General features: G+C 35.2%; 1 protein-coding gene across 9 annotated transcripts in view; it reads right to left on the bottom strand.

Annotated features, from left to right (window-relative positions):
• Positions 1-15320, bottom strand: part of TENM3 (teneurin transmembrane protein 3) — a 1315365-nt gene that overhangs the window by 972518 nt on the left and 327527 nt on the right. For all 9 annotated transcript variants that reach the window (XM_039550639.1, XM_039550640.1, XM_039550642.1 and 6 more), the window contains one exon: positions 14309-14375. The gene's annotated coding sequence lies outside the window, so the exon portion shown is untranslated. The remainder of the gene's footprint in view (positions 1-14308; positions 14376-15320) is intronic.

Below are 15320 nucleotides of genomic sequence, written 5' to 3'. Positions count from 1 at the left end.
TCTGTCCCACTCAAATTTCCAGAATGTTATGTTATCCCCATACTTTTATACCATGTACTTATGCATGCAAGCATCTGAAGCGCTGAAAGTCTTTTGCAAAAAAGATATATGTTCATCCTGCCTGCATCCAGCCAGGAGACAACAGTCAAAAAAGTGTGTTCTCAAGTTATAGTTCCATAACCATTAATACTGGAGCTGTGCATTGCAATACAGATTTGATTTGTATTTGACATGAGAACACAACTGCATTTTCCCCTCAAATTAGATGGTGCAGACAATATAGCCTCTGTGATAGCTTTATGCTCTACAGTGGTTACATGACAGCTATAGTCGAACAGATAATAGTCAATCTGGCATAAAGCCTGACAATAATGTTGACTTGTCAAAATTCCCAGAAAACTGTTGAGTTAGCAGAATATGTTTGTACCAGATCGTTGCTTATCATCATGTAGCTGCAACATTCTTGATTAGAAGCAGGAGCCCTAAAGCCAGATCCAGTCTGCTGTTGAACTTGTGGCCTTGGAACAGCTTATCCCACCCAGCTGGAGCACAGGGCTGAGCTGTGACTTGCTCAGGTGAGCCATTTTTTTCTGCCTGCCATCCACCAAGACCAAATTACACAGAAAGCCAAGGCTTAAATAGGAACAATAACTTACTTCTTGTGGCTGTTAATTTGTACTAACAGAAAGCATGTTACAGGTAATTTCACAGGTAAAGAGTATATACAATTGTTTTACTGCTTGGTTTCCCTGTGCTACTGCAATATACCTAATTTACCCTGATAATTTAGCTGTGCAGAAACTGAGGCTAAGAAAGCAGTAAACAAATGAACATTTATTACACCTCACAAAAAAGTTGCTTTTCCTTACACTAACTCCTGGTGTGCTTCATCAAAAAGGAAAATATCCCTTCCTTTTTCAATGTCTCAGACCCTACAGCTAGTCCTGAGAATTCTTTTTTAAAATTCTGTTTTAAAATAAAGTTGTGAATAAGCTTATCTTGTATATACCAGAAAGAAATGCCTATGCTTTATAGCACTTCATTTCAAAAGTACAAATGCTCTCAAATGGTAGGAGCAGAGATCTCATGAGTAATTTGATTATATTTCAGGTAGCATACATGGGCTTTAAATCAGTACCAAAATAGAGACTAAGCCAAGTCCCAGCCATCCCAAGGCCCTAGTTCAGTCTACGTTCCTATTCTTAAAATGAAGTATAATTCACCTGAGAACCATGGATTAAGGGAATAATGAGTAATATCACAATGAGAAACTAAGTTTGGTCTTTTCTAGGTGTAAAATTATGTTTCAATTTTTTTGGGACTTAAGTTTTGCAGCAAAGCAGGATTACATTACTCCAAATAGAGTACTTAAATATTAAAGTTAGAATAGGCACCTTTTTGCACATACTTCTGTGCACACACATGGTGAGGGAACCCTGGCACAAAGCAACCATAAAGTAAAAGCAGTTTCCTAATGCAATAAATTTTCCACATGAAAAAAATTTTTGGATATGATCCCAATTTGGAATCTGACAATTCCCCCCCCCTTCCTTATAGTAGGCTGCCATTTAATTTGCTCCTGTTATTTGATACTAATACTCTGTTCTGGTGGCTGAAACAGTCCCCAAAATCACATTTACTTTGTGAACACTTACTAGTATCCCTTGTGATACTAACACCATGCAAGTTCCCAGAACAGTAATTCCCCCTGAGGCCAAGTCCCTGCTTGCTATGGCCAGCATATTTAAAAGAACCCTCCCTCACATTTTGAGAACTGCAGGTTGAATTCAGGTATTGCCTTGCAGTACTTTTGACAAGCAACACTCTTGGGAATATCCCCAATCTCCCTAAACGGGCAGGTTGCATATAACAAAGTAGGGAAAGGGCAGTTTTGTAATGAAGAACTCTGGGAGAGGTTTAAGCTTCAGAGAGAACCTTGTATTGACTCAAACTTACTAACAGTTCAAAGGAAGTAGATAGTAGTGGTGTTTTACAGAGGCAAACAAACACAGAGTGGAAGTGATTTGCCCAAAGCAAGACTGACAGCAAAGCACAAAAACCTAATCAAACACTATTAGTTTCGCAGCATAACAAGAACTGTGCTAGTTCAAACTTGTCAGACATTTCTGACCAAATGTATTCTGAAATTCACTTTTCTATCCAACAGAAGCCTCTCTCAGGCACATCCACAAAATCTACTACAGCAGGTTAAATGCTGCAGCTCATTAGACTATTATGGTTTGATCATGTGTCTGCATCCATAGTGGTACATACAGATCCAAGTGTCTAAAACCAGATTAGTATTATATACTTAAAGTGAATCAATAATTATTATATTTGACAAGGGAAAGTGAAGAATTGGGGAGAAGAAAAAAATTAAAAAAAGAAAAAGCCTTCACACAACTGCATTTGAAATACTGCAAACACCAAGCCCAGCAGTTACAGGAATGACAGTTTTAAGGAATAATGTTGCATGTCTAGATCAACTCCACATTAAGTGGAAATACTCATTACCACAGAGCTTGAGGCAGACCTCTGTTTAGCATCAGATGAATTCAATTAAACTTATTCTTTTTCAATTTGATTAAGACTTCTCCTTGTCTCCCCCCTGCCCCGCAAAAGAGTTTTACACTGTTACAGCGATAAAGTCACCCCTGTTCTCTTAGTAGCAGAAGTCTGAAGCAACTTGTATGAATAAGTATACATCACCAGCAACCCTCCTGTATTAAAATATTTTCTGTGCTTGTGTCACTTCACTCAAATTCTTTATTTTAAGATTCAGTCTTCACATTGACAAAATCCTTAAATATAAAAGCTGCTCTTCAGAAAGTCTGGCACAATAGCTCTAAGATGGAAAGAACTGCATTCAGCTCTGTAGGGAGCCTATTTTACCTGTATACTTAAAGACTTGTCAGCATTATTAACTATTTAGTTCCTCATCAAAAAGAACAATCAATTAGGTACTTAAAAGTTTTATTTTGCAAAAATTTATGCTTTTACATATTGCAGTAAAATTAAGAACTATATCCATGTAGATTAATGACTAATGAAATGATGGACAATTCAATATATAAAAAGCATGAAACTGCTCTTTAACAGATGTTACTACAGAACTTATTCTATTGTCAGAAAAAGAGAATCAGCCTCACACACTTCCTGCACAGCTAAGTTCCAAAAATTAGGTCTTATTGTTCCCTTAATTTTGAAAAGTAATGAGCCCTAACTTGAGCTTCTAATATTTGATAATGCAGAGTCTTTTTTAACGATCTGCATGTGAATCACTTAAAAATATTCAGCTTCATTTAACATGACAGCTCAATAATTTACATGTTGATTGTTCTCACTTTGAATACTTGGAATTTAGTAACATCTCCATGGTCCTACTTGCCTGTTCTTGCTTTAACAAGCTTAACACAAAACATATTTTAGCCAAATTTAGTGGAATCAGTTTTAAAATCCAATTAAATTTTAAGAAATTAATCTGAAAATCTGTACCATGTATTTAGTGAATCACATAAGGAGAGCCTTTCAATGAAGGGAATTCCCAAATTTACCTTGGCTTCCAAAGCATCACAAATTCTAAGATATAATACAGCCCTGCAAGCTTTATATATATTTCCAAAAACTATTCTAGCTTGTGTAATAATTGATTTCTATGTCTGCTTTGGTGTCAGAGGAGGGAACCTCTGAAAATCTTAATTACTGGATATGAAATATTGAATTTTTTTCATATCCTGTGTTTTTTCCGTGCAATTGCTGTAACAGGGAAGACTACCCTTCTGTAAACCCCAGAGGTTCTCAGGCAACAGGGCTGCTGCATAGCTGAAAGATTTAAATGGAAGAGGAAACCTCTGGGTTGGGTTAAAATATCCGCCATAAGTCTTGGAGCAACATACCCCAAGTAGCAATCTGTAGTAGTATAGTCTGAAGTCCCCTCAGGGGGGACTAAAAAAGTGAACTGGAGCAACCAAAGACTTCAGTGACTTCCCAACTGTGATGGATGGAAGATCAGAGGTAACGCTGCTACAAAGTGAGAGAGACCGAATAAAACTCTATCACTGTTTTTTCTTCTTTTCCAGCTGACCAGGTTGCAACACTGCCACAGCCACCTCTAGCCATGAGACAGCTGTGGCCAGAGAAGATAATTGATTTGTTGGAAGAGAAAGCCAGTCTCTGCTAGAAGAGCTATGATTCTTTACATAGGTACTTCTGTGATATTGCTCCGACATAATGCTTTTTCAGTCCACGGGAAGGGTTTTTTGCCAGTTCCTTCTGTATCCCTTGCGGCCTTCAGAGAGAAGTTTCAGAATCCTAGAATTAGCACTTCCCCTCCTCATCCACCTATAGATCACATTTTTCCACACTTTACTGCACATAAAAAAGAAGAGAGAATGAATGCAAGAAAGAGAAAACTAAGATACTACAGAAAATAATAAATTCTAATACATTTTTTTTTGTCATGCAAGCTTGGAATCTTTTGAGACAACACAAAAAAGTTGAAATCTTGTATCTGAAACAAGCCAGAAGTAAAAAGGAGAAGTCTAATTTATCTATGCTTATAAATCTTTCCATAGAAAGGATCACTTCAACAGTAGAACTATGAAGAGCAATACAACTCCTTGGGGAATTTTTGTGAAATAATTTACAACTGTGACAGCAATTATTTATGAACATGTGCCTCATTGCTCCTTGAATCATTTCTACTGCTGTATATAGTTAACCTTAGATTCCCAGAATGCTTCAACTGATATAGAAAAACTCTACTCCCAAGAGAAGCAACACCGCACTATATCATACCACTTAGTTTTCTCATCTAAATGTAGTTTTGAATTGTTCTGGAAAACATTTCTTCTCATGCCTGTTTGAATACACTACATTTCAAGACATGCTTCAAAGTATAGTGGAGTGAAATGATTGTTGAAAATCCTTGAATGTGTCAAACAATATTATGAAAGGATGCACTTATTTAATCTTGTGTAATAAACATGAACATGGGAGTGCACAAGCACAGAATACAGATGACTTTTCAAACTCAAATATCAAGAAAAGTGTTTTCCTGATTTTAGAGGGAAGGCTCTAATTCAAACAGATTCAATCTAGAACAAAATATAATTTTTAAAAAATATTTGAAGTACAAAACATCTGGAAGAAATTTATGCTGCATCTCTACTAATAATCTTTGTAATACTTGCCTTACAGTATAAAAGGTTAAAACATTTCTCTCTTTTGTTACAGTATCTGATTTTGCAACTTGCCTCCCACTGAATAATACCCATGTATCCTATTATAGTTTCCTTCAGGTACTAGAATCCCAGGCAGCCTGGATATTTGAAATTATTTTAAAGAAACTCAATTCAAGTTTCAGTCATTATTTTGCTTCCAACTTGACTTTAAAGAAAAGCTACATATAAATAATAGAAACTAATAACTTTTGTAGTTTATCAGTTTTGAGTAAACTAGAAGTCTATATACATGGAAGAAAAAATAAATTCAGTGTTTTGGGGAATTATCCCCTTTGTGCATGTCTTCTACAGAAACCTAACTAATTAAATCAAGCATATTTAAATGCTGACATTTCTTTCATCACAAATCTCAGAATTAATCCACCAGACTTTATATAATCTGAATCTAGTGGTTTTGTAGTGCACAGTACAACAAATCTGGAAGCAGGGAGACAGACCCAGGAACATTTCAGCTGGGGTTCCAGCCACAGTTGAAGCCATTTAAGCACAATTTTGCTGGTTGAGCCTCCCTGATCATGTAAGCTGGTGCTATAACTAGTACTGGACTACACCACATTAAAGAATAAATATGAGAATGATGACAATTCACTGTTAAGAGATGATAGCTGCTAACCGGAGTGGCTCCCCTTCAGATGCTACTATTATCATCTTGAGATGATCTTGATCTATGTAAAGGCACTGCCCTGCCAAACCATAATGCCACCTTGTTTACCATAAGGACCAAGAAACAGAATACTCTATACATCACTTGAAAGCCTAGACATGCCCACTTAAAGTGTCAAAGACACATTCACAATATTTTCTTGACAACTTTGAAAAAAGGCCTTCATTTTCTGTATTGTAAACATCACCCTCCTTTATAAGTAAGTTTTAGATTAGAGATGTACAACTGATAACTTTTCCTGTTCAGCACACCCATTGACCAGTAAGATAGATGAAACAAAGATAACTCCAGTGGATGTGTAGTGGAGCTTGTAAGAGCTCAAATACCAAATACCCACATCTTACTTTTCACTTTATCTGAAAGTGACTCTTTTAGTTCTACAGTATGACAGGTATGTTTGTTTGGGATTTTTTTTTTCCAGTAAGCCTTTAAATCATTTAAACTGGATGATGAATTTCAAGTTAACATTTCATTCAGCATAAAATCAGAAGACTGTCAAAATGAGACATTTTCTCAATATTTGCTTAAGAAAATCTAGTTTTTAAATCTTTGCCCTTCCCTGCAAACTATATGAGCACAGGATAAAATCACTCTGCGACAGGGACTTCATATTTCAGTAGGCTTCTTCTTTAGCTTAGCTTGTTATGCAAAGGATTTAAAGTATATTTTTGGTTTTTAATTGCATCAGTGGAGCTTGGTTAAACTTGGACATTACATCAGTGTAATGCAGATTGTCATCATCAGACAGCAAAGAAATCCTTTGTAAAGGATCCTTTCAAGTTTAATGATTTGATAAGCAGGGAAACAGTTAACAGTGACTCAGTTATCAGCTTTTCACATTAATACACCATAGAATTCCATATACTGGGGTGAAAATCCTACCTTTAGCAACATATTTGTCTCCTGAGACCTTTTCCCCTCTACTTGACAATTAGATTTTCCCTCCCTGAAGCTGAGATAGCTTTATGTTTTTGATAACTCCTGTTGTTTTGCTTTGGGAGTTTGTTAGTTTTTCCACTGGTATAATATTTTTAAGTTATTTGGTATACATGGATCTCTATCGCCTCAGAAAGAGCTTATTAGTTAACATACAAAATATGGAAACCTTGTGAATATAAACTGTACCATAAAAACATATAATAGGCATTGCATTGCTGATCTCTCACTTCCACAGTTGATGCAGTAATTATGTAGCAGCAAAAGTTAAAGATGTGTGTTCCAAGGCTGCTAAAAGACAAGTCAGCTTATTCTAAGTAGACCATCTTACAGTGAGTTCAGCCTTGTTTGCCATAATTACAGTAAGGGTCAGTGGCAGAAATACTAGAAAAAGAAAACACAATTTGATGCTCAGTGAAAACTGCTGTTCCTCTGCATCTGTTTTAGAAGACTGTCAGCATTCTCTCTTCTACTTTTCCAATATTTGTCTTAAGACAAAACTCTTTGCTCTAAAACCAAATTGCAAAGAAATAAACAAGCATTTGGAGGTTATGTGTACTAATAAAGAAAAGTATTTTAAAGACAATCTAGTATCTAGTGTAGCCTCTGAAAAATTTTCAGGTAAATTATAAACCAGTATTAAACTAAACACATACTGCTGCAGTGTAGCCCCAAACATGGCATTAACTGTTAGAGAAGGCACACTGCCTGATGCAAACCACTGTCAATATAAAAACAGGTCGGTAATTAAGGAATGTTCTAGAAATGATTTTTAGTTTGCGAAAAACTAAGTTAATAAGAAAAAAATTCTTAAATTAGCTCAGGTAAAATTGTAATGCTTTTGGAAAATGTAAGGTGTACTTGGTTTGCATTTTACATTCATGTGTAGGTATCCACATTAACTTTTATTGATATCTGCATGCACAAGCTGTTGATAAGCAGCATCTTATGAAAAACTCCATTACTTGTGGACAAAATCCAATGCCATTCACCAGCTCGGTAATGCAAGGTCATTCTAATTACCTTCTCCAAACTTTATTCTCCCCTCTGTGGCATTAGTAATCATGAGGACACTTTGAAATGCTGATGCAGCATTATACTGATTTATTTCGAAAAATGCTATATTTCATGCTAATCATTGGAACTGCATGTGGGATATTTGCTGAGGGTACCTTTAAAACTACATACTGTGAACCAGAAGCCCCCCACACCTGAAGGCTTCATAAGCAGTGCCTCCTGTTACTAACACCGGAGATAGTTACAAATAGTTTCTAAAAAGTCTAGCTATTGGGCTAGTTTTTCAAACCAAGCAATCAATCAATCAGTAGCTGGTGACTGCTTGTGCTTCCTAGTGAAGTTAAGGACCTTGGTGCAGACCAAGTGCAGGCAATGACGCTGCTTTGTACTTTGCATCTCATGCTTTGTACTACACAACATCAGGCCAACTATCTTTTCTGATCCCCTGACTTCATACATTTCTCCATCCATTTGATGCATGCTAAAAGGTAAAGTGCACTTCGCCATTACGGTCACAAAAATATTCCCCACTCTGAAAAAGGTTGAAAAATTGTAGGCTGTTTTCCATACAACTATTGGGATGCTTTAGGGAAAGCACTGTCAGATGATTTGAAGAGATCAAAGTCTCATAATCTAACTCAATATTTTGGCTAATGTCTGAGGATTAGAAATAACAACTAACACACTGTAGCATGATTCCCAAAATTGTCACTCTATAACAATGGGCTTGCAGTATTTTATATGCATTTTTACTACAGCAATCTGAAATAATGTTTTTTAATTTTTTTTCCTGTGGTAATAGTTATGTGCAGTGAATCAGAGGTCTGTCTTGCCCAGCAAATTATCTTCTCCCCCTCCCTGCAATTTGGCCTAAAGTAGATGCCTGGGAAGTACATATCAGAAAATATATATCATTCTTGCCTTAATGCTTTCCCAACAGTCATTTTCATTTAGAGCCTTTTCTGATTTGGAAATGTTTTTTGGGTTTGAATGTCGTGTTAATTACCTTACAGCTCTTAGGGCAAAGTTTCTTTTATGCTAATCACCACATGGTAATGGAAGCAGAAACTGATATTAATTTCAAACTTAATAGCTAATATTATGAATGCAACACATTTGTGTCCCATTCAATTTTGCAGCCAGCAGTGACTTCGATGGTACAACACATAGCCCTTCCCAAAAAATGTCTTCTGAAAATTTCCAATGATTTAGATATTGTAGTCTTCCTTTCTGTGAAAAGGGGAAGACATTTTACGCAAAACCAGAATGAGTTCATTTGTACTAGCAAATTGCTTTTATGTATAAAGTTATGAGTAAGAACATTCAAAATATGACTTCATTGTTATTTACATACCTTATTTAGTGACCAGCTCATTTTCTTCCTGCTATATCTCTAATACAATCCTAAGTCACTGATCAAGATTTCTTTTATTGCTATATATAAGCTCTTTAGTAGCTTAATTCCATCTTACTTGAAGATAAAAAGCCGAATTATTATATTTCACTTAGGTCTATTTGACACAGATTTCCCTGTGACAGAACATAACATTTTCCTTAATTAGTTAGCAGAGTGACTGACTGCTCAGCTTTAGCCAAGACCCAGACACAGAGACCCTCAGAGGCACATTTAAACTCCAAGCCTGAATTTTCATCTCTTATGTGACCAGAAGGGCAGCTCCAATAACCAAAGCTTATTTGTTTACTTACAGGGTAAATAGTCTTCCTACACAGGGCATTTGTCCCTAACTAAGGGGCTGGAACCCAGCCCAAGTCACATTCAGAAAACAATCACATCACTATAAACACGTCTATCAGTAGAATATCAAAAGATACAGAAGTGCTTACATGGTGGACTATTTTGCTTGTGGAGTGGACCTACTTCCAGTCAAATGAAAAGTGAAAAAGAAGAACAAGCCACCAGGTCAATTCATCTCATTCACTCCCTGCCTACTTGAAAGAAGTTCAGTTCTAAAGCAAAGAAAAAAAAAAAAGTCAAAGAGAAAAAATGGTAAACAAATCTGATTGAGTCTTCAGGCCATAGATGATCACTATGTAATCTAGGAGCACCTACACCTGAAATATTTTAACTTAGCAATCATACAAGAATTCATGTTGTGAATGATCTGTGAAAATACACTGTCAGTAGACAGGAAGATATTATCTCACTTTCAACAGCTATCATATGCCATATTTATCTCTCAATAGATAGATAGGTAGACACAAGTGTGTTTTATACATGCCAGATGCAGTCCTCAATGTTTGATTTACTTTTCTAGAGTTAGCTGAACAAAGTACAAGAGAATTGGCTAAAAATTTTATTCCCATTAGAACATGAACTCAATTCTCCTAAGACTGTTAACGCTTTACTCTATCCCATTAAAGTTGCAGCAAATGAGCAGCTTTTTGAAGGAAACAATGCCAGCAGCTAAAATAATCAAGTTATACATGAAAGTGATAAACCAGAGGAGAATAAGACAGAAAGATATTACTACAATTCTTATATTTAGACCAACTGATCTTCTAAGAGTATCTTTTATGCTTGCATTTTCTTTGATCTACCAACAAGCTTTTTGTTTGTTCTTCCAGCTTAATGTGTTCTGTGCTAGCTGAAGAGCTTTTACTTATGACTCATTTGTGAAAGCAACCCTTGCAAACATGTTTCCCAGACAGTCATCATTTTGATTATGTGCTAACAATGCTTCTTTATGCAAAAAAGGCTAAACTCACCAAGTCCACAAGCATCGTACACTTATCTCAAAGCTCATCTGGTTGAGTAGCATAAGACTCTTTGTCAGTTACTGCTTTACAAAAGTCTCATCTATATGAATTAAAGTACACCAATTACTTTATATCTGAAAGTAAAACAAAAATTGGTCTCAAAGATTACTTAATTTACTGTAATTTAGGAAGTTTTTATTTAAATATAGCAGCATTCTAATTAAGGACTCAGGTTTCTGCACTCTGGGTCTACCTGTGTCAACAGGCTTTTGAACTCTACAAGCACAATACATGGGTTACTCTGGAAGACAGAGGAAAAAAGCAATCTGAAAACATCTAATGGATTATTTAGTTTCCTAATGTTTTACAGATGTAAAGAAGCACATTCATGTCAACACCATGGCTTTCGTATTAACAGCTCTTCATGCTTGAAATAATCTTTGTAATTTCTTATTGGTAACCAAATCAGTACTTTAAAAAAAACCAAAGCAAAAAAATCCCACAGAAGTTATTTCCCCACCCTCTGACTCAGGATGAGCAAACCAAAGAAAAAAACCAAACCTTCACGAACAGAACTGACAAGTGGATAGATACTAAGAAGGGGGAAGAGGAGGAAAAAAAGAAGCAAAAAGAAGCAAAAAGAAGCAAAAAGAAGCAAAAAGAAGCAAAAAGAAGCAAAAAGAAGCAAAAAGAAGCAAAAAGAAGCAAAAAGAAGCAAAAAGAAGCAAAAAGAAGCAAAAAGAAGCAAAAAGAAGCAAAAAGAAGCAAAAAGAAGCAATACATGCTATTAGAATTATCATAATGGACATAACTTCAAAACAGAAGATGCAAGATGAAATAAAAAAGCTTATTTAAATAATTTTACTAACATATTGTAGTAATGATAAATTGTACCCTTTTCAATTATGTTTTTATCCAAATTCTGAACTTTAATGTTTTCCTTTCCAGGGAATACATTATTCTTCTAATTAAATCTCTTTTTTTTTTTTTTTTTTTGGTCTTTTACTGATCAAACTTCCAAGAAGGCATCTAAACCCATTGATTTTTAGAGACTTTGGTTACAATATAGTTTATTGCTTTCCCTTCATTTTTAAATATAGGGCTACTAACCCTATTTACAGCCTTGTGTAATATACTGAAAATGCAATATTCCATCTTGTAATAAGCCTTCTCCAGTGAAACAATGAGTGTGCACAAGAACAGTCATCTATAGAGAGGTCCAGATAACGGGCTCCCTGCTGTTCTTTATCTCCTTCAAGCCATAGGGTATTTCTACAAAGGCAAGAAATACAGCTGAACAGAGGAAAGATTAAAAAAAGTTACCCCTAACCAGTGGAGCAATTCTCAAAAGGGCTTTTTAAACAACATGTATTAGAATAGCTGAGCTTTCAGGATAAAGTACACATGGGCCTCTAGATATAATCAGAATTGGTGAAAGAAGTGGACAGAATAGCTTCACTATTTATTCACTATTTATTATTTTGGACTATGTGTTGAATACTAGCATATATTTCTGAAAAGCCACCAAAAATATTAATGCATCACAGGATTTTTTTCAATTAATTCTTTACTAGTAGTAAAACAAACATTTCAGTACTATATTCAGAATAGCAACGGAATCCTCCCTTTTTATCCAATTAATAGAAGGCAAGTGATTAAGCAGAAAATAGATCTTTCTTTGCAAGATTAAATACTGTCTCTTAAGCAACTACTGTGAACCTTTAAAATTCATTTGCCCCTCTAATGGAACAAAATATCATCTCTACTTCTAGCTGACACAACCTTCGACATTTCTTCACTGCTTAGTTGAGAAGCAAATGATATGCGTTGGCTCAATATTATCACAGCATGTGGGGACAAACAGATTGACCAGTTGAAAATAAAAGTAGATATCAAGTAAGAAAACCCAAACAACAAAACAAAACAGTTTACCACAAAGCTTCAAAATGAAAGCCCAATTCTTCCTACTAACTTCTCTAAAAAATCAAATCCCAAATTTTCTTTGGAAGACACTCAGCTATTCCTCCAGCCACAGTCTCATTTCAACTGCAGAAACTAAAAAAAAAAAAAAAAAAACAACAAACACCAAAAAACATAAAACCAAAAACCCCAAACCTGAGCACCCTCAGCATATTTCAAAAAATAGCATCATTTGATGCAGAGCATCCATTTTTCCCCACAGAGACCAGACTGTCATCAGGAAGAAGTTTAAACAACTTTGTGATGATCAGGAGAGATGCAGTTTGCATTTATGTAAATATTTATACAGAATCCTTCAAAAGTACTCTGCTGCTTTCAAGTGTAACAGACCACTAGCAGTAAATAAAAAGCTTTGAAAAACAAGCCCTATAAAAAGAAATTGACCAAGGAAAGGTTATAAAGCGTTTCCTAAAACTGCATCATCCTACCCAGCCTAAGAGCTGCATATTGCAAATTAAAGCTGATTGATTCTCCCTTCAAGATCACCAACTCTCTGCCTTTACTTAAAAGAATAATGAAAAAATGATTCAAAATCTGTGTCAACTTGTATATACACCAAAATCACTGGAGATAAGATGATTTAAGAATACTCAGTACATGTCTTAAAAGATTTAATTAGATCTCAGCTCATTGTACCACAGCTTGTAGAGGTGGAAGATTAGTATAATTGTTTTTGATAACTCACAGGCAGAGATGAATTTAGGAAAAAGAGGTAGGGACTTAATACTATGTTCAAAAACAACCAACCAAAACTCTCTTAATGCAGCTTTGTAGTGACACTGATTGTTACAGACCCCTCCAAATACTACAGGGCTTACTCTTCTGATCTTGATCAGACATTGCCCCAAGCTATGATGTCCTGAGGTCATAAAAGCCCTCTAGTAGCATCACACTCTGCCGCTGAGTGCAAGACTGCCTGTCTCCCTCCAACAATCCTTATTCAATCTCTAATGAAAACTGAAGGCAAACTGGAAGCTAATAAAAGATATAACCTTCCTAAATCAATCCCTTGGTAATAAACACAGCAACTGATATAAATTTATTTTTATATTCAATCTTACAACAGGTGTGTGCCCAAAATTCATTTACAAAGGACATAAAGCCTTAACGTGGATAGTAATTTCACATTGCATTGTTTTGCACGGAGACTGTTAAAAGCTGTTAAGAAGAGCAGTGTCTTTATGAAAGACAATGAAGTCTTTTTTTAAATTATTGTTGATGGCATACAGCCACTTATTTTTAACCCTGGCTGCAAGAACCCAAAGCAATAACTTATAAATAGCCTATCGTGAACTACTTTTGTACCTTGGTTCAGTCTTTTAGAACGCTGACTCATTCTCCATCTAACATATTAATTTTCTGCTTTTCTGGTCTCCTGTTATCCATTAAAATATAACAAAACTCTCTGTAACGGTATAGTAACTCTTCCACTTCAGTTTCTAATAATTTTAATAATTCCAAAAAATTGTTTCATAAACACAATTATGCCCACTCAATGAAAACACTGGGAACTACAGCCAGCTGAAACAGAGGCCTTTATTCCAATTTGGTTTTTCTTCATGTGAAAGATAAATAAAAATATTCTGAGCAAGAGCCATCTGATCCACTGAGAGAACCTACTTGCATATTTCAGCACTGGCTATATAGTGGGTGGTCACAATGGCTTCCCAGAACATATTTAAAGTAAACATCAAAGACTTAAAAAGAAAACTTCTTCATTAAAAAGAAATTATAACACGTAAGCACTTACTGTTATTTCCTGGCAGTAGAATCTATGTTCTCAATGAAAGCATGAAGCTTTAGTTTGAAGTTATTGCCTGTTAAGAAGTCAAAACAACATAAATATATTAATTTAATATAGAATAAACTTTGAATTGCAAAAGCTAATAAGAATATTTTCATGCTATAAATAAGAAATATACCCACAATAAGTTCTATGTCTCTCCCCCCTCCCCTCTCCAGATGAATTAAGAATCACAGATGCAGGACAAGCAGAATTTATGTCTTTATAGAGACACTGTCACAGAATAAGCTATCAAATTCTGCCTTGGGACCATAGAAAAAAAATTCAGAACATACACAAACAAAAACCTAATGGAATGAAAAATAAGCTCTAATACATTCTAATACTCCAGCAGTAGACACAAATTACTACACTATGGACACATTCACTTATAACTGGCAAATTAAATAGTACCAGATACTAAAGACATGCATTAGATATAATTCTGCTGACTTTTTAATACATTGAAACTGAGATAATGGTATCTCCAGTTTATCCCTTATTCCACTGGACTTATCAAGCGTATCAGATCTGAGAAAAACGTAAATCTGATCACAGTGCCAATGCTCATTCTTATATATCAGCTACAGCTAGTGATTAAATATCATAAAAATACATTGGTATATTCTAATTTTGACCAAAAAAAGGGGTTTCCAACAGCAGGAAGAAATAAACAGAAAACCAAATCAAAAAGCATTTTTCATATGATTTGTTCAATCTTGCAGGTAATCCTACTTTTATTTTCCCATCCATATATAGAAATATCAATTTCTAGTAAATGAAATAACAAATAACATCAATTGTATTACATATTGACAATGTCAGGTCTTTAGGATTCATGGAAGTAGTTAAATCCACAGATGCTTTCTAAATTAGAAGTTATCTCCGAATTCTTAATGTGACTCTTTACATGCTACAGTAGAATGAATAAAACATGTCCATGTGCCCTTAGCTATTGAGATCCTACAACTGTAGAAGC

This window comes from Corvus cornix, chromosome 4 (assembly GCF_000738735.6).
Source record: "Corvus cornix cornix isolate S_Up_H32 chromosome 4, ASM73873v5, whole genome shotgun sequence".
Classification (NCBI taxonomy): Eukaryota; Metazoa; Chordata; class Aves; order Passeriformes; family Corvidae; genus Corvus; species Corvus cornix.
This window is presented reverse-complemented; position numbering and strand designations above follow the sequence as displayed.